Genomic DNA, 20,296 nt, shown 5'->3' with positions numbered 1-20,296 from the left:
GCAAATCTTTGCTAATCTGCCAGAGTCCCTGTCATCGTACATAAATTGTCTCTAACCAGCATCTTTCTCCCCCTAATCCATTTGCAACAATTTCAATGTATTTTTACTAGGCCTGGGTGGAACTCACATAATTTAATTCTTTGTTATTCCATGGAGTACATAAAAGCTCAGCAGGATTCCGTCGGAAAATGCATTATCTCACTGCTTGCGCTGTAATTTTATCACTGGTAGCGCATTCCACGTTAAAAAATCAGTGCACACAGAGAGCAATCACTGTGAAAGGGTACTGCCATTTTGTTTTCCTTGCTCCTGCCTAACTTTCTCCCAGCTGCTTTTGTTTCCCAGCTCTAATCTAACCCAGTCAACCCCATATGAGCACAGACTTCCCAATTCCACAATTTCTTTCCTTATTCGTATTTGCCTGACTTTTCCTGTGTGCATTTACATTTCTATGTGTGTTTTTGTGACTAATGTGTACTTTGCTTTTGTTTTCCTTTCTTGATCTGTCCTTCCTGTCTTCCTATTTCCTTCCCATTCCAGCCTGTCTCTCTTCCGTCCTGAATCATCATCATGGCAGAAGCAGGCACCGCCACCCACAAGCCCTGTGGATGACTCAGGCAGGCAGGGGTGCATCCTGCACACATTTTCTGCATGCAGCACTACCTCCCCAGCCTGTTGGCAGCAGACGGACAGCCCGGTAAGGGCATTGAGTGTTCTGGTGACGAGTGTGGCGATATATATATATATATATATATATATATATATATTCACAGAAAAAACCATAGGTTATAGACCATATATAGTTAGGAATTAGCATTTACAAAACCTTGAAAATTCACTGAAAAAACCATAGGTTATAGACCATATATAGTTAGGAATTAGCATTTAGAAAACCTTATTTTACTCACACAAAACCATTGAAATTCCATATATAGTTAGTTGCACTAACTATATATCGCGCACCCGCAATCCACTGCTGATGATGTCACATATTACATCATTCATGACATGGTCAGTGACATCACTGATGACATCTCAAATGACATCACTGATGACATCACTGATGACATCTCAAATGACATCACTGATGACATCATGACACACCAATACCAGTTACTACATACGCACTCACTGATTCCTACGTCTACACACACATTCACTCATTCACCCATACAATCACTCATACATACAGTCACTCATTATTACAACACTATCATATGCACTCATACACCTATGCAGACAGTCACACACTGCCACTCATCCATGGAGTTACTCACACACCAAGTCAGTCCTGTAAAGAATCAATCACACTTCCATTTCTTCATCTATACAGTTAAACACAGAACACCATACTTCAGTGACATCACTGATGACATCACTAATGACATCTGAAATGACATCACTGATGACATCTCAAATGACATCACTGATGACATCATGACACACCAATACCAGTTACTACATACGCACTCACTGATTCGTACGTCTACACACACATTCACTCATTCACCCATACAATTACTCATACATACAGTCAGTTATTATTAGAACACTATCATATGCACTCATACACCTAGTCAGTCCTGTGAAGAATCAATCACACTTCGATTTCCTCATCTATAGTTAAACACAGAACACCATACTTTTCACACATATACTAACACATACTTACTCTCTTATACAATCACTGATACAAGTACACATTGATATGCACAGAGTCACACACCTCCCAGCCAGCCACACACACACTCAGTCTTCCATACATCCACTCATTCTTCAATATGTAAAACGTATTTAAACTTTACAAAAACACACAGACACTAGATGATGTCATCAGTGATGTCATTTGAGATGTCATCAGTGATGTCATCAGTGATGTCACTGACCATGTCATGAATGATGTAATATGTGACATCATCAGCAGTGGATTGCGGGTGCGCGATATATAGTTAGTGCAACTAACTATATATGGAATTTCAATGGTTTTGTGTGAGTAAAATAAGGTTTTCTAAATGCTAATTCCTAACTATATATGGTCTATAACCTATGGTTTTTTCAGTGAATTTTCAAGGTTTTGTAAATGCTAATTCCTAACTATATATGGTCTATAACCTATGGTTTTTTCTGTGAATTTCATTGGTTTTTTAACAGCTAATATCTGTAGCTGTAAAATGTATTCTTCTTTAAATCCAAAAATATATTTTATATGTTTATGAATAATTTTTTTTTAAAATATTTTTTTTTCTTCGTTCCCGCTTCGCGAATCGGGAAGCTTCCCGTTAGCTGACCTTGATGCCGCGAAATAGACCGCGAGCCGGTAAACGTTTCTTTACCGCAAGTGCCGCGTTAGAAAACAACATCGTGACGCCTCCCGTCCGCATGACGTTTCACGTTGTCGCGTGATACGTCATATGACGTGCTACGTTAGCGAACTGGTACGCGAAGCGAGTCGCAAAGCGCAGGTTTCTGGAAGCAAACCGGGAGGCCCTGCAAAGCGCTTAACGTAAACACAGCAAGTCATGTGACTTGGTAATAACACTTTTCATTGGTTCATTTCACTTTTGGTTTCCTAATGATGTAAGACTAGGTCATATAATCTAAAATGAACACTTTTGATTGGTTGAGAACTCTTGTTTTTCCCAAATGATGAAAATCCCTCCTTCTTTCCTCACTCTGACTTTCATCATTGTGAGAGAAAGACCCTTTGTGATCACTGAGCAATGGCTTCTTTAGTAGCTTCAGCTGGTGCTTCCCCACCACCTCCACCACATCCAAGGAAGAGTGGACCACCTGCTCAAGTTATAATTCAACAAGAAGAGGAAGAAGAGGAACAGGACGACGAGCACGAAGAGAGGCAGTTTTTGCCTGAGCAGCCCAGGATGTCTCACCGGAAAGAAAACTTCATTTGGCAATTTTTTAAAATTCCCAAAGGTCAGAAAAAAGTAAATGCAAGATACGTAACTTGCCTTATATGTCAAGATAGACTGTCCAGAGGAACCGAGAAAAAATACAGTTTCGGAAACTACACAATGCATCGCCATATGACTAGGTGGCATCCTAACAACTACAGTGCTGCACAGTTTCGGAACGACCTAGATAATCTCCCTATTATGGCCAGAAGATCTGTTGTACCGGAAGTAACGGGACCAGAGGGCAGGGAGATGGTGCCAAATATACAAATGAAATTTGGTGAAGTAAAACACATCTGCGTATTTTGCGATGGATTCATTTCCTACGGAGAAAGAAGCATCACTCTGATCAACAGAGCTATTGACTATCATATGCAAGTTTGTACGAAACGCCCAAAATAATAAATACTTCTTTTTTTGTTTTGTTGCTCCTGTTGAGCCCTTTACAATGAATCGTTTTCATTGCCCCCTCCAAGAAAAACCCAAAAAAATATAAAACTGTTCAGAAAAATTCAAAAAAAGTAAAGAAATGTTCCGAAAAATAATAAAAAAAATATAAAACAACAAAAACAATAAAAAAAAAGTTCTTTTCAGAACTACCTCCCCGTTATTAAAAAATTGGTACAATATTTGGAACTGTGCCAACCTCTATTTCTCTCAGTTCGCTTCCCAGTTCGCTCGCCGGTACGCGAACCGGAAGCGAACCAAAAACAGTAAGTATAAGGGAAGGAAACAGACACTTATGTTAAAAGAAAGACAGCTATAGGGGAGTAAACTAGAGATACTATTACCCGTAATCCACTGCTGATGATGTCACATATTACATCATTCATGACATGCTCAGTGACATCATCAGCAGAGGATTGCGGGTTTTTTGGCAACGTGCCTTATCCACGGTTTAATAACGCTGCCTTTTGCTTTATATAAGTTTTCAAATTGTATGAAATATATACCAATAGGTCGTTATGAACCTTTAGGTAGTGCTTTTCTTCATGAGGTCTGGTCGCTTCCATACACATACAGATGTTTCAAAGATGATCAAGAAGTTTATCTGAATGGAGAGGAATGCACTGAGACGCCAGATCATTCACTAATGTGTAGGCACATACAGTTACACGGTTCATGCAACAAACACCGACCAAATATGGCTTGCGTGTTGCAAGGCACGCCAGTTCCTGCTATCATCCCCACGTTCAAGTTGTTGGAAAATGGTAGTTATTTGATGCTCAATAATGAAGATTGTTCTGAGTTAATTAAAAGTATTCCTTTTATCGTAACAGTAAGTGAACGGGTTATTTGCTGCAGAAATGTTCTATTTCCTCCCACACATGAACATAGGGAGTTTTCAATCTGGCCACAAATACCAACCTTGGGACAGATTTCAACGGCATGGCAAGAATAAGAGCTCTTTTGTCTCAGAGAGAGGTGGCCTTGAGTTCGGCCCGTGAAACTTTCGTGCTTCACATAGCGAACACCCGTACAGAGGTGCAGACCCTTTTCAATTCAGATTTGCCTTTCAATTTCAGCAAGATGGTTCCGACTATCTTTAACGCATCCTCCACAAAGGCCCTGGCGCACTTTTTTAAAGTTGTTACCAGTGGTCTCGTGACTTCATTTGAGAAAATCTTTGGAGTCATCCCTGCTTCCTTTCATTCTATTTTCTCCACTCTGGTTCGTGGATTGGCATTTTTACTTGCATTACCAGCGGACGCTCTTGTGCTTTTTTACATTTTTAAATATGGATGTCCCTCCTATGCAACCTCCCACCCTGCAGCTGCTGACACTGTTCCGCAATCGCATGCTAGAATATTATGGCACAATGCCGTTGGCGATATTAAGCACGGCATATGGATTATCTTTTCGATTCTCCTACTTCACCTGTGTCCAGCCTGTATTTCACTGCCTGACCTGTGATTTCGATTGGGCCATTGATTTGTGTCTCTGCGGACCGGTTTCTCCTGACGTCGACTTTAATCAGCTGATGACTCCTATCATTACTCACGAGTTGGTTTGTCCTGGCGAAAGGATTATGGCTGTGGCATTGATGCATGGACTACTTGGTCCCTGGAATTTACTGGCGGCAGCACAGTCTTTCTTGGAACAGAGCTTTCTTGAAAACCCACCGAGCTGTCCTCTGATGGTGATAGAGGATCCGGTGCTGGGAGAGCACGTATGTTCTTTTCCGCTTTTAAATTGGATGGCTGAACTGTTTTCGGAAGAAGACGGTGACTTCCTATTGGAGGCTGTTGCAGCTTATTTTGCATACACAGTTATGTCATAGACCTTTTTCATGTTTGATATGCTGAGTACTAGCATTTCATTGACAATTCATTGACTTATTTGTCAAGTTTTTATTATTTACCTTGCCTATTGGCTTAAGACTCGATAAAGTACTTGGCTGTTTTATTTTTCTTTAGCATTAAATTTTCCTAGTTTTTAATGCTTTACCTTGCGGACCGTCCACATATAAACTTGCAATCTGCTCTCATGAGATGGCACTTCTATTATCTTATTCAGTTCGTTTCCGGATCATGGGGAGGTGTCATCTAGGTCCTGGATATCTTTACACCGTGTTAAGTTAGCATGGGCTCATTACCGGTTTAAACGCCATTTTTCCTTTTTTGCAACTTCTGCACACGACACTTAGTTGTTGCTTTAGCTTTCCACCTAGTAGTTCATCGTGGTTTACATGAGAATAATATGTTATTGCTCTACTATCTGCTTTGCTTGTTAAACTATATCTGTACAGCGAGTGCTAAAGTTTCAAGAACAACACGATACAGAATTGTTATGAGGTCTGATCTCCACGACTTCATACTCATAACATAAGTGCAACTTCTGCCAATTCTGGGCATGAGGCGGGTTTTATATTGCTTTGCCGAACACACATACACAACAGTTGATGCGGTTCACATGAAGAGAGAGCTGGTGTATGCTGATGTGATTCCTTCAAATCTAAGACACTAAAGTATGGGCACGCCCTAAACCAACACAAAGAGACCTTCTTAGCAAATAATATAATATGTGTATTAGGGAGGGTGAGATATAAGCAGCCGCGGGCCGTGGAGGGAGTTACGGTGAGGCAGGGAGGCGGGGAGGGGGAGAAGCAGGGTGGAGCCCTCTCTACCTTGCCCCTCCCCCTCCCCGCCTCCCTGCCCCACCGTAACTCCCTCCACGGCCCGCGGCTGCTTATAAGTGTTGCTAACTCTTATTCATTTACAGCATGTTAACATACTGTCACCATTCGCTTTTTATGTACTAGTAACTATGCTGGTAATTTTGCTACTGATAATATGTGTACTTGTATTCTCCACCCTGCTTCTCCCCCTCCCCGCCTCCCTGCCTCACCGTAACTCCCTCCACGGCCCGCGGCTGCTTATAAGTGTTGCTAACTCTTATTCATTTACAGCATGTTAACATACTATCACCATTCGCTTTTTATGTACTAGTAACTATGCTGGTAATTTTGCTACTGATAATATGTGTACTTGTATTATCTAAGATACTACGCCTGAGAAGACGGCATTAGTAAATAAACATTTCAAATACACATGTGTTCTTCTTAACTCCATGTTCTGGTTTCTAAGAAATATATAACGACCGACTGTTCATGAGTTCCACGTATCCTGAGGTACTATAAGTTCATATTCTGGATTGTCTAAACATTGAGAGTTTGTTATATCCAATGTGACACTGTACCTAGCTTACTAAGGAGTTTTTGATTACTAACGTGAGTTTTGGGACACCCTAATTCGCCGAGGTTCCAATCCTCTGTCCACAGTTCTGTGTGAGAACAGAAACCCTGCGACAGGGGCACCCCCGACCCTTGCTGGAGCTTCATCACACTTGCGATACAACTCCAGCAATGCGCCACCTTTACGGCACAGATACATCACGCATCTGTGCTGTTTTACCCCATGATGCGCCGCATTGTAAATGCAGCACACCATAGGTGACGGAACAGCGGCACAGAATGACTAACACATCCCTGGTGATGCGCCAGTCATCATAAATGTATCCCTATGCTTCTTATCTTGTTAGAGATGAACCGCCATATGTATCATCAAAGTTTTTTGCATTTCCTAAATAGCGAACTTTAAGGAATAAATAGCGATTCTTTACCATTCCTAGTTTGCGATTAGCTATTTGCTAATTACAAATTACCCATTTATTTCCTTCATTTCCATAGGGCGGTTGGACTCACTTTTAGCTCGAACGGCTGAATGGATTTCCACGAAACTTGGCAAAATTGTAGGGACTGGTAGCCCGATGTGCCTTTGCTATGTCTCAAGATATATGCTCCAGTGGTTTTTACGAAAATTAACTTTGAAAAATATATATTGGGCTACATTGGCCTATATATATGTTGGAGCCCAAATGTAGCCCAATGTAGCCCAATGAAGCCCAATGTAGCCCAATGTAGCCCAAAGATGGCCGCCAGACACACAAAAAAACAAATGTAGCCCAAATATCAGCCAGATGTAGCCCAACTATAGCCCAGTGACAGAATGACCAATCAGCTTCGCAAACCTCCGTTACGCGAAGCGGAGCGCTGTTACAGATATATATCTTTTTTTGAACGTTAATTTCTCAAAATCCACTGGAGCACATATATTGAGACCTAGCAAAGGCACATCGGGCTACCAGTCCCTAATATTTTGCCAAGTTTCGTGCAAATCCATTCAGCCGTTCGATTATTATTATTATTATTTTTTTTTGCCCCGCGGGGCCCTTTTAAAACCTCCACATCAAACCTAGGGGGTCAGCGAGGATCTACTATGCCCCCTTATAGTTATTTCCCCCTTTGTTTTGACCTCCTCTTGTCTCTCGATCCTACCGAGAGACAAGATGGCGGCCGCTACGGACTTTTTGGAATGTTGACAGACGCCGGAGAACCAATCAGCTTCGCTTCACAAAGCTCCGTTGCGCGAAAAGTACGCGTCCTGGGACGCTGCCAGGTCCGCTGTTACAGATATATATCTTTTTTTAAACGTTAATTTCTCAAAATCCACTGGAGCACATATATTGAGACCTACAAAAGGCACATCGGGCTACCAGTCCCTACAATTTTGCCAAGTTTCGTGCAAATCCATTCAGCCGTTCGGGCTAAAAGTGAGGCCAACCGCCCTATGGAAAACTCAATGTTAAAAACACGTTTTGGGACCCCCCTTTTTTCTCGGCCCCCCCTTGACGAACCCCCCCCACATTTTCAAGGGCTGCTCAGAAACAAAATGTGCCATTTTCCTGAAAATTTCAGCCAATTCCGTCTACAAACGCCAAAGTTATTAGACATAGAATTTTCAAAAATCCCATAGAGAAAAAATCCTAACTATATATACCTACTGGCGACCGCCAGTAGGTAATATATATGTATATGTATATATATATATATATATATATATATATATATATTAGTCAGAAATTAGCATTTAAAAAACCTTAGAAATTCACTGAACAAACCACAGGTTTCAGGCACGCACCTACTAAATCCTCCATCAAGACACTTATACATCCACTCATTCTTCAATACACCTTGGCATATATATAAAACATATTTAAACTTTCAACAAACACACAGTCACTGGATGATGTCATCAGTGATGTCATTTGAGATATCATTAGTGATGTCACTGACCATGTCATGAATGATGTAATATATGATTTCATCAGCAGTGCATTGCAGGGGCGCGAGTTATAGTTAGCTGAACTAACTATGACAGGGGAATTTCTCTGGTTTTGTATTAGTGAAATGTCCAACTAACTATAACATGCCTGAAACCTGTGGTTTTTTTCAGTGAATTTCTAAGGTTTTTTAAACGCTAATTTCTAACTATAACGTTTTTAAAACCTATGGTTTTTTAAGTGAATTTATAAGGTTTTTAAATGCTAATTTCTAACTATAACGTTTTTAAAACCTACATTTTTCAGTGAATTTTTAAGGTGTTTTATAAATACTAACTACAATGTCCCTCAAACCTATATTGTTTTTAAGTAAATAAAAAAAAACTTGCATACTTTTTGTAGTGAAAAACCAACTCTAACAGTAGTCTGTTATAAGTTATAATTTTAAAATGTTTAAAATTTAATTATCACTAATTAACATATAAGTGTGGAAAACGTGTGACGTAGCACCTTTGATACTTGACTTCGAACAACAGCGTTCACAGTTCGATTCCCGCCGACACATTAGCCCAACACTATGGGGGTCATTATGATGTCGGGCGGATTTCCTCCGCCAGGCTGGCGGTGGCTACCGCCAGCCTGGTGGAGGAAATCCGCCCAACATCATCAGCCCAATTCCCCCCCCGCCAGATTTGGATGGCGGGAGGGACCACGGCGGTGTGAAACACCGCCCGCCTGTTTTCCGCCCCGGTCGCCTAGCGGCCGGGGCGGAAAACGTGTAACATGGTGGCGGTGTCTCTTAGACACCGCCCGCCATATTACAATGGGCTTTGCACAATGCATTTCCGTGGCCGTTGCGGGCCCCCTGGGAGTCCGTGGCTTGGGGGGGTGCACATAGGGGGTACCTATGGTACCCCCCCGCATTTCAAGGTGCAACATGGCAGGCACCGCGCGGTGCCTGTCATGTTGCGCTTTGAAAAGCACAACGTGCACTTTTACCATTGCTGCGGGCGGAGATTTCTGCTCCGCCCGCCGCAATGGTAAACATACAAGATGCGCCCGCCTCTGTGGCGGGCGCATCCTAATGCCATTGTCGGGACCCCCGCACTGTTAGCGGGCGGTCCACTTCTCCGTTTGCCCGCCCGCCATCCTAATGGACCCCTATGTCTCTGTGGGCAATACCTTGCTTAATGTTCCCGACGCCCCTGAGCGCCGGGACACCTCTCTGGAGGTAGCTGAACGCTTTACAAATAGTGCCATTTTTTTTATTTAAAACCATAGTGATGAGAAATATTAGCACATATTTTTTATTTCTTCTATTCTGAACGATATTTTTTTTATTTCTTCTATTTACAGTTACGGCAATTAATAGATGTTTTTAGTCACGAGAAAGGAAATGACACGGTTTGCCGGGTAACAGTTTTTAAGCTCTCCAATCAATCTACATATTAAGGAGCTTATACATGTGAGGATCGAAATCGAAACCTTTACCGCTTCACATTTTGTAACTTTTCCCAACACGTGCACAAGTTAAACAGTGAAAACGTGAGCACGTGTCAACTGTAAAACGTGACATCTAAATGGGCGGAGCCGCATGTTCCTTCCAGAGACTACTCAATAACCAAAAAGTATATAAACCACACCCGTTGATCGATTAGTTTTGTTTTTGCGAGTTATTTACGCGTGTCCATTCTGTGATGCAGGTTCTTTTTTCTAGCGTTGGATTCTTCTTTTGCGACAACAAAACATATTACGGAGTTGTAAGTTGTTTGATTATGGCATTGCAGATATTTATAATACGTAGCTATTTGTGATTATTTAAAGATTTGTATTTAGAAAAAAGTGTTATTGATTGTTTTTGCCATTTATATGTAAGGTCCCCTTCCCCTTTGTGAGTGGCTCTGAAAATATTGGTTGATGGCAGGCAGTAGTCGCAGGGACCACTGCCTGCCCTTAAAAAATGAAACTGAAAAGTTTCATTTTTATTTTTTAAAATGCATTCTGTTTTCCTTTAAGGAAAACGGGCTGCATTTTTTTAAAACTGCTTTGTTTAAAAGCAGTCCCAGACATGGCGGTCTGCTTACCCCAGCAGACCACTATCCCTGGGAGTGTCAGCCATTCCCAATGGGGTCGCAAATTGCGAAAGGCTCATTAAAATGCATGAGGCATGCAATTTGCGGCCCCATTGGGAATTGCAAACTGTGTCTCAGACACTGTTGTGCATCCCAATGTGCGACTTGCAAATTGCTATTCGCAAATGCGACGCAATTAGCGACTCGTAAATTGGTGTGTCGTACATCTGGCCCTTAAACCCATAAATTAAGGCACTAGGCTGATACCTGCCACTTAACTAGATTTATTTATTTATGCCGAGCTGGCTTGTTGCCACATACCCACTCCAGAGAGAGTATGCCATTGCTGTGCTGTAAAGACCAGTTCTGCGCTAGTGTTCGGTAGAACTAAAGGATAGTGCTGGTCGAAGCAAGTGCTTTCTGTTGACATTGAGTTGTTTAATAGGAAACCGAAGCAAAGCGCAGGGGTCATTAAGGTGTGGCACAGAAGTGGTGTCAAAACGCATGGACGTCATGTAGGAGTCAGCAGGGGTCTCAGCTGCAACCCCTGGCTTGCATTCTGTGACCCCTAGCACCTTGCTTGCAAGCTTTGCCCAAACAAAAATTAACAAGCTTGTGAAACAATTATTGATTGTTTCAAGCAGACACCAGTAAAAAGGTTGCCTTTTGCTGCCCATGGGCATGTAAAGAGAGCAAGGAAGACAGGCGACAGTAGGGGAGAGAGAGGGGGCAGGGGGGAAAGACTTTCAAAGAAAAGGAAGGGGGAAAATGAAACAAAGAGCAGGAAGTGGCTACTACCAAAAAGATGTAAAAGGTTGAGAGACAAATGGAGTTGCATGTGTATGTGTGTGATATAGTGGAGTTAAATAGACATCTAAGAGTGGTGACAGGTGTGACAGAGATACAGAGAAATGTGGAAGAGAGTGAGAAGTGAAAAGGATAGATAGATAGATAGATAGATAGATAGATAGATAGATAGATAGATAGATAGATAGACAGACAGACAGACAGACAGACAGACAGACAGACAGACAGACAGACAGACAGACAGACAGACAGACAGATAGATAGATAGATAGATAGATAGATAGATAGATAGATAGATAGATAGATAGATAGATAGATAGATAGATAGATAGATAGATAGATAGATAGATAGATAGATAGATAGATGTATTCATTTATTTTGAGAGTTTTGTATAGCGCTGGCTAGACCCGAGGGTATCAGAACTCTTTACAAGACATGTGACACAGATACATGTACAAGACAGATAGACCATAGCATTGGTAAAAGGGTTACAGGTTGATATAGTCTATCCGGAAGGAATGCAAAATACTGCAAAAATTATATATGTATATCATAAAGTAGCTTATAATACAACATTATCCATTGGTGATTGTTAGTTCTTTTGAAAACAAACAGTGTTGGAAGAAACCAAACACAGTTGAAAGAAAGAAAACAATGTTGTGATATATTTTATTTTATTTTATAGTACACTATTTGAATTACAATAGCTATAGAAATATACAGTAGAATAGAAATTATACAGTTGAAATGTAAGACTTCTACTGTACTATACAATGACAAGCCTTACCATACAATGACAGGCCGTGCCATACTATACAATACTATATAATGACAAGCGTACTATACCATACCATACAAAGGTTTTCATATAATTATATTGTATATACTATCATATTATTTATTAATGCTTTAGAACAATTTTTACAAACTTTGCACAACTGGCTAAAATAAACATTGGCAAAGCCAATAGATCTAACATAGGTGAGATCTATTGGCTTTGCCAATGCTTGTGTTTAATACAATAACAATTAAAAAGTGAAAAACAAAGGCAAAGCCTAAACGGTTTAAGTGCCAGAGTGCAGACTTTCCTTACGTTCATCAGAAAGTTAAAAAAATAGAAACTGGAATAGGACAGTGGCGGTCACATGGGTAGGACCCGCACAAGGAGGGTATATTTACAGTTTCTAATCTGAATCTTTTTGCAGAAATTGTTTGTTAAACCATTAGGAATGAAAAAACAAGCGAAACGAGAACTTGAGAAGTGTGATTTTCACTTATGAACTTTGTATCATATTGTCCATGGAATTTTCTTTTCCAGCATGGAAATGTGAATAATTATTAGAAGTGAAAGAGTGTGGGGGGGGCGGAGCTTGCCAAGACCCAAGATGGCCGTGGAGTGAAAGAGCTCAGATGACCACCCAATTAATTAGAAAGGAATCTGCTTAATTCCCAGTTCAAAACTGTTTAAACCCCAACCTAAGAGATTCCAATGATTGTGTGATTCCAAAAAGGTGTCGCTACCTGAGATCGAGCCGGGGGAGACCTGTAAATGGCCTGTGGGCGTTCACGCCCTGGAGCGGTGCCGCGGTTTGGCCTGGAGAAGAGCTGCGCCGTGAGGCCGGAAAATCGTGACCAAGGGGCTGGAGGTGGCGAAGTAGAGCGACCGCTCCATACGCCTGTCCGCATCAGAGTAGGCCCTCCCCGCAGTGGTGGGGGGGGCAAGGCGCGACACAGACGCAGAAAGCTTTGTGGGAGTACGGATACCCACCTTACCGGGATCAGGAGGGCATGGACTGTGCGGCTGATTCCTGAGGCACAGGGCAGAGAAGCAGGTGAGCGACTCTGACTAGCTTGGGCCCCTCCATGATATTACTGGCCAGAGGGTAGCCTCTGTAAAAGTAAAGCCGAGTGAGGTCTGCAGAGTGCATGTGGCTGACCGTGCTGAAGCAGTGCGCCATTATAAACATCGGGGGCTCCCTTAATGGCCTGTTGTAGAAGGCGCCAGAGACCAAACAGCTGCAGTGCAGATCCTGGTGGCACGGAGAGAAAAGGCACAGTCCGAAAGCAGCGTAATTAAAGAGAACATGGAGACTGGGGTGCGAGAAGCTACCCATCACAGCACTCAGAGGCTAAAGGAGAGACACAATCTGAGACGCATTGAGGGATCCCAGACAACGTAGGCTCCACGATCTACCTGATCAAGCACTAGGACGGCGCGAGGACAGGAGCCCTAGAGTGGGAGTACACTGACCCTGATAGACAAGGTACTGGCCTGCCTCGATAGATAAACGCCAAAAACACTTGAGGGAGAACATACCATGCCATGTTGTGGACTGGTAAGTGCTGTACAGATCCTACTGTGGCAAGGGTGTGGCACCCCACTCTGACATATAAGATCTAACACACAAAGGTTGCAGTAAGCGTCGTGAAGTGTGCATGCTGCCCTAACACCGATTATTTCAAGGAAAACAAGTGGTCCCCAGCATAAACAAAATAGTTTTAGCAAAATAATATATAGACCACAATGGGCTACTATATAGTATATAAAATCCCTTACCCAGCCGGGCAGGGAATCTTTATTCAAGTAATAATCTGTCTAAATGTATGAATAAAGTAGGTAACCAAAGACATCAAGGTTACTGTAAGGCACAATCCTGTGCCATACACAGAGGAGGAAGTAAAGAGGACAGTGAGTGCAAACAATATCAGGCAAACAAAGTGAGCTAGCAGGCCACTGACATAAATTGAAATCAACAGTGTGACCTGGAGTTAGACAACCATACTCTAATGCAATAAATTTCAAATATGGGACACTCTTAAAGCAGTCGACGGACGTTTCGATCCCAAGTTCAATTATAAAGGGATCATCTTCAGGACTTTCTTAATCAAAACTTTTGCCTGAATATAACCTTTTGACATAAAACCGCCAGAGTTGTGTCTGTTAATGGGGTTTTTGTTCTTTTTGGGTGTCTTCAATAGTTAGGGCAGTAGCACGACATCCATGTTTGAAGGTTGGAATTCCGAGCTGGACTTCAATTACGCACAGCAAGGAAGCGGTTTCGGTTGTGACGCCAATTTTTTGGGGGTCCTGGTTGGGCTTGGAATCTAATTCCACGGGATTGGTAATACTAGTCCCAGTGTTTTGTGCTTAAAAAAGAGAAAAGGATTTTCTGCGCACTGAAAAAACTTCTATAGAGGAGGTCTTTGTTGATGTATGGTGGGTATTAACTAGGACCCACTATCGATGAGTTCTGATCTCCCTTTGTAAATTGCGGAAATCCGATCTATTTAGCTGCAGTAGACAAGGTTCATACTGCAATTCGGAAACCACGCGCTGGTATCCTCCGTGGGGGCCCGAAAAATTAAAGGTCTCCTCGAGGTACCGGTGGTTTGGCGTGCATCGGTGGCGCATTGTGCTCAGCAGGATTGCTATTACACCGATGAAATGAAGGGCGAGAGGGGCATAGGTGAGGGCGCAGCGCAAAAGTTCCATCAAAGAGGTAATGGCAGGAAGAACCTGATCTCATAAGATGGGGAAAATGGATAGAGTGCAAGCCAAATTAAACTTAGAAAAGTGGAAAACGACAGGTATGCGAGAAGATGATACAGATCCTACTGAGGCGGATCAATAGAACGCAGTCACTGAATCAGGTGAGGACCTTAAGAAAATACTGGAAGCTATGCAACAAAGTCTGACCTCCATAGATGGGAAAAAAAAGATGCGCTGGCGTACTGTATGGACCGCATGTCAGAGAGAGTGAATAAGCATGCTGAAAGATTGGATATGGTGGAGTGCAGAGTGTCAGAAGCGGAGGACCTGCAAATGAAAGTTGAGACCACGCAGACCCAGATGGGGAAGGTGATCACAGCGCTGAGGGATGAGGCCGAAGACTTAGACGCGCGCTCCAGGCACACTAATGTACGAATTTTGGGCCTGCCCGAAATGACAGTGATTGGGAACATGGAGTTGTTTGTAGAGCAGTTGCTAGTGACTATGTTGGGCCGTGAAACATTCTCAACAGTATTTGTGGTGGAGCGCATGCATCGTTCCTTGGCTCCCAGGCTGGCCCCTGGAGCCCCACCGAGACCAATAGTGGCAAAGCTGTTGAACTACCAAGACAGAACTGCTGCCCTCCAGAAGGACAGGGAGCTGCGTGTCCTGAAATATGGAGGCTCTGAGCCAGCCTTGTTCCTTGACTTTACGCCACTGGTCCAAGAGGCAAGAAGGCTGTTTGCACCCATGAAAAGGAAACTCCGGGAGCTGAACTTAGAATATTCCATGCTATACTCTGCCAGACTGCGAGTCACAATGGATGGTAAGGCTAAAATATATAATGACTTGCAGATACTGCTTAAAAAGCGTGGTAAAGAGCAGCTGAAGAAAACAGCACAGAGGACGGCCGAAAACGTGGCAGAAAGGCAAGGGGACTCAGAATAGATGGGCGGTAAGAACGTCAAGCCTCAGGAATAGACTTTGCCGAATTGTAAAAGACTATCCTACAAGTAGGAGGGTAGATAGAAAATGATACTCTTTACTGAACAGTAATAAATCGAATATGCAATGGGTGATATGACACTGTAGAAGGCAGGAGATGATAGATCTGGAAGAAACACATGTGGTGGCAGTTGTTACGCACCTGTGCGAAGTTGTTGAATTAACCGGAATGTGTGTCAAGATAGGAGAGATAAGTCATAGGGAGATGTCTGGTTGAAGGCAACCACCGCCCTTGAGTGAAATTCACAATGGAAGTTACGTTTGGAATAGGGAGGGGGGTTACTGATTTGAAACTCTGTCAAGCCAGTGGGAACTGGTTATGGCGTGGGAGGGGGTAGGGACTGGGGTAAAAAGTTTGTCAGAAAACAAAAGGTGTAGTAATTGTGCGTGTGAATGCAGTCCGGAAGGAAAGACACAAAAAGCGAACATCAAGCATAGTGGCAGAGAAGTAGATTACGGCAGATCCTAAAATTACCTATCCGAATAAACAGATTAAGTTCCTAAAATGTTAGAGGACTAAACAACCACAGAAAAATGTGTAAAATAGTTGCATATTTAGAGTGGCAAAGCATAGATCTGGCTATACTACAGGAGACGCATCTCCCACAGGGCACCAACGTGTTAGCTACTAGAAGGATGAGAGGGACGTGCCTAGCATCTGGGTTCACGACTCACGCTAGAGGGGTGTTGATGTGGGCGCGCATGAACTCTTGACTGAAGTTGCAAAAAATTGAAATCGATATGGGTGGTAGATTTGTTAAAGCTAGAAGCTATATAGAGAATTTCGAAATACTCCTGGTAGGAGTATACGGACTGAATCACGATGACCTTCAGTTTTACCACACTCTGCACGATAAAATAGCATCATACTCGCAAATGCATCAATTATGGGGGGATTTCATTTGCACACTAGATCCAGATTTAGACAGATCCAAGGGGCCCTATAGACGGCCCTCTAAAGCAGCCAGAAGATAGCAGAAATAGCGGAAGCAGAAAATGTAGTTGCTGTCTGGAGAACCAAAGCACTCACAGGCAGACATTATACTAACAACTCCTCAATACATGACACCCACACCAGAATAGATTATAGGTTTGCATCGCGTGTGGTTATGGCTAGCGTTATCGAATGCTCACATTTAGCACGTACTTTCTCAGACCACTCGCCAGTCTTGTTTGGCATGGCCATTTACAGAGGAGAGAGAGCTCCTGGCGATTTCCACAATGCTCCCTGCTAGATCCAGTATTTCGCAAGGAGTTGGGAGGTGCAATAGACACATTTTTTGTCACACATCTGGGGAGTGTGCCCAAGATGTCCACCATCTGGGAGACATTCAAAGTGTATATCAGGGGCATGACCATAGCCAAGCACGCTGGAGTCCTCAAGGCTATCCGGACACAATTTTGCATGAGCTGAATGAGAAGCTACAAGAGGGAGGAGGCCCCAATATATTAGCGCAAATACAGAGCAGATCAATTAGTATAATGAGCTAGTGGCTGCAGAGGTCAAGCACCTCAAAAAATACTCCACTGCACAAATTTACGCAGAAGGGGAAAGGCCCAATGCCACCCTGGCTAAACTCACACAACCCCCCAGAGGAGAAAATTAGATTATACATATATGTACAGAGGAAGGTGACCTTGTGGGAGGGATGTCCCAGATAGCCGAGGTGTTTGGGGATTATTACAGAACGCTATACTCCTCACGAGAATCTGTTGTAGAACAGCCATATGAGGAATATCTTGTCCATATCCTGATAAAATGGCTTGAAAATATAGACAGGAGAGATTAATGGAGCCGCTATGCCCAACTGAAATTATAGCTGCATTAAAAGACATGCCAAATGATAAAGCACCAGGATCAGATGGCCTGACGGCGGCCTTTTATAAAGCATACCAGGACAGGCTTATCCCACATCTGATGAACCTGTTTGAGGAAATGGAAAAGGATGGCAGTATGCCACCAACTATGAGAGAAGCCATATTAATTACAATCCTTAAACTTGGGAAACCGCCAGACCATTGTACCTCCTACAGGCCTCTGTCACTCCTCAACACAGACGCTTAATTGTATGCATAGATACTAGCGAACAGACTAGCCCCACTGCTACCAAAACTGATTGGACCCGAGCAGACAGGGTTTGTACCAGGCGCCCCCTCACATGCAATTTGAGAACCTTCTTCAATTCCATAGCTCATATACACAATAAATATAAAAGAAGCAGCACTATTTATAGACATAGAAAAGGCATTCGACTCGGAGGAGTGGAGTTTCCACCACGCAGTCCTCAACAGAGTGGGGGTGGGAGAGGTATTTTTCACACTTATACAGATATTATATGCTAACTCTCTGCCGCGAGTTCAGATAAACGGGGTTCTCACTTCAAAAACCGAAATCACAAGAGGCACAAGGCAGGGCTGCCAGCTTTCACCATTGCTGTACACCCTAGTGGCGGAACCATTGATGTGTGCCATGAGGGAATACCACGCCCATAGAGGGATTAGTTCCACAAAATACAACGTAGTCATTGCCGCTTATGCAGATGACACACTGTTATAATACGAAACCCAGAACAAAACTTACAACCTCTATTAAAGGAAGTGACGTTATTTGGACAACATTCTGGTCTAAGAATAAATTGACATAAGTCAATCATGTTCCCTCTCACCCCATCAACAGCACGGGTTTGCACAGATTACCCCATTGAATGAGCTATGGAAGCTGTGAGATATTTGGGGATACGGGTGCATACAGACCCTGACATAATAATTTGAGAAAACTACGGCCAGGTAACTCAAAAAAGAATCCATTGACAAATGGATAAGGCTACCATTACCCCTGTTGGGCCGCATAGCTATAATGAAAATGATCGTACTTCCTAGATTTTTATACCTGTTTGCTAATATTCCCATCATATTATCAAAAACCTTTTTTCAAGACATTAGAACTCAAATGATACGATTGGCCTGGCCAGGAAAAAACCCGAGTGTCAAATGGGACAATCTTATTAAATCATACACAGAAGGGGGATGAAATGCACCAGATCTAGAAAGATATTATAAGGCAGCCCAGGTGTTACACGTCCACTATTGGATACACGGACCCTGGGAACTGCCACAATTACATATAGAAAGAAACGCTGTTGCACCTATCCCGCGGTCGAAAATGTTAATGGAGGGGACCAGGGGTACTCTGAACATAATAGACCCGACTGCCTGTACAAGGGCTCAACTTCAAAATGTGGCCAGGTCCCAGAGAACAGAGCTTATATACACACCTAAATGACCTATAGAATGGTGTGGTTGGTTACCCATGAGAGAGGAAAAGGTGGTAAAGCAATCACTTCATAACTTAAAAATAGAACAAGTGGGAAATCTATTTCACGCGGGGGTGATGAAGAAGTGGGAACAAGTACGCACTCAGGTTCCGCAGGCCAACACCTTAGATGCATATAACCATCTTAGATTGCGGAAGGCGATGCGTGGGTTGATTGGGGACGGGTTGGCGGAACCGCCGGAATGGAAAACACTCACATATCTTATGCAGGCTGCTTCCCCGCAGCGAGGGGTCTCAGCATTATATGCGCTAAACAAAGTCAAACAGGTAACCACCTTATCCAAAACGCAGATGGATTGGCACGCAGACTCAAATATGAAACTTACAGAAGCCCAATGGGTAAGGTGTTATTCCAATACCAAAACCAAAACTATATCACAAAACGAGAGACACAAACTGATACATTATAACTACCTCCAGAGGGTATATTATACACCGGCCAGACTACATAAATATGCCTTTCTAGACAATGATAGGTGCCAGAGGTGCAAGATGGCAAATGCAGAATTCATACACCTGGCGTGGGAATGCCCAGGAATACGGGATTTCTGGAAAGAGATATATGAAGTACTAACGCAGATTAAATATGGGCAGAAAATTCGTTCCGCTCGCTGAATTTGGGGATTTTCCGCGATTTCGCAATCCGCGAATCACGCAAAATCGCGGCAAAATCGGCAAATTCGCGAGCGGTACAAATTTTGCTCAGGAAGCACTTACAGGGTTACAGCAGGTGCCCAAGTTGAAGCTAATTTCTTTGTAACCATTTACAAAATGGTTACAAAGAAATTAACTTCAACTTGGGCACCAGTTGAAGCTAATTTCTTTGTAACCATTTACAAAATGGTTACAAAGAAATTAACTTCAACTTGGGCACCTGCTGTAACCCTGTAAGTGCTTCCTGAGCGCGCCTCGTTGCCTACTTGCAACTATTCACTGACCCTGCTCTGACCCTCGAAGCATGGTCAGAGAATAGTTACAAGTAGACAACGAGGCTCCTTGAACAGGAAGCACTTAAAGATAAAGCAGGTGCCCGAGTTGAAGGTCAAATTCAGTACC

This window comes from Lissotriton helveticus, chromosome 5_1 (genome assembly GCF_964261635.1).
Source record: "Lissotriton helveticus chromosome 5_1, aLisHel1.1, whole genome shotgun sequence".
NCBI lineage: Eukaryota > Metazoa > Chordata > Amphibia > Caudata > Salamandridae > Lissotriton > Lissotriton helveticus.
This window is presented reverse-complemented; position numbering follows the sequence as displayed.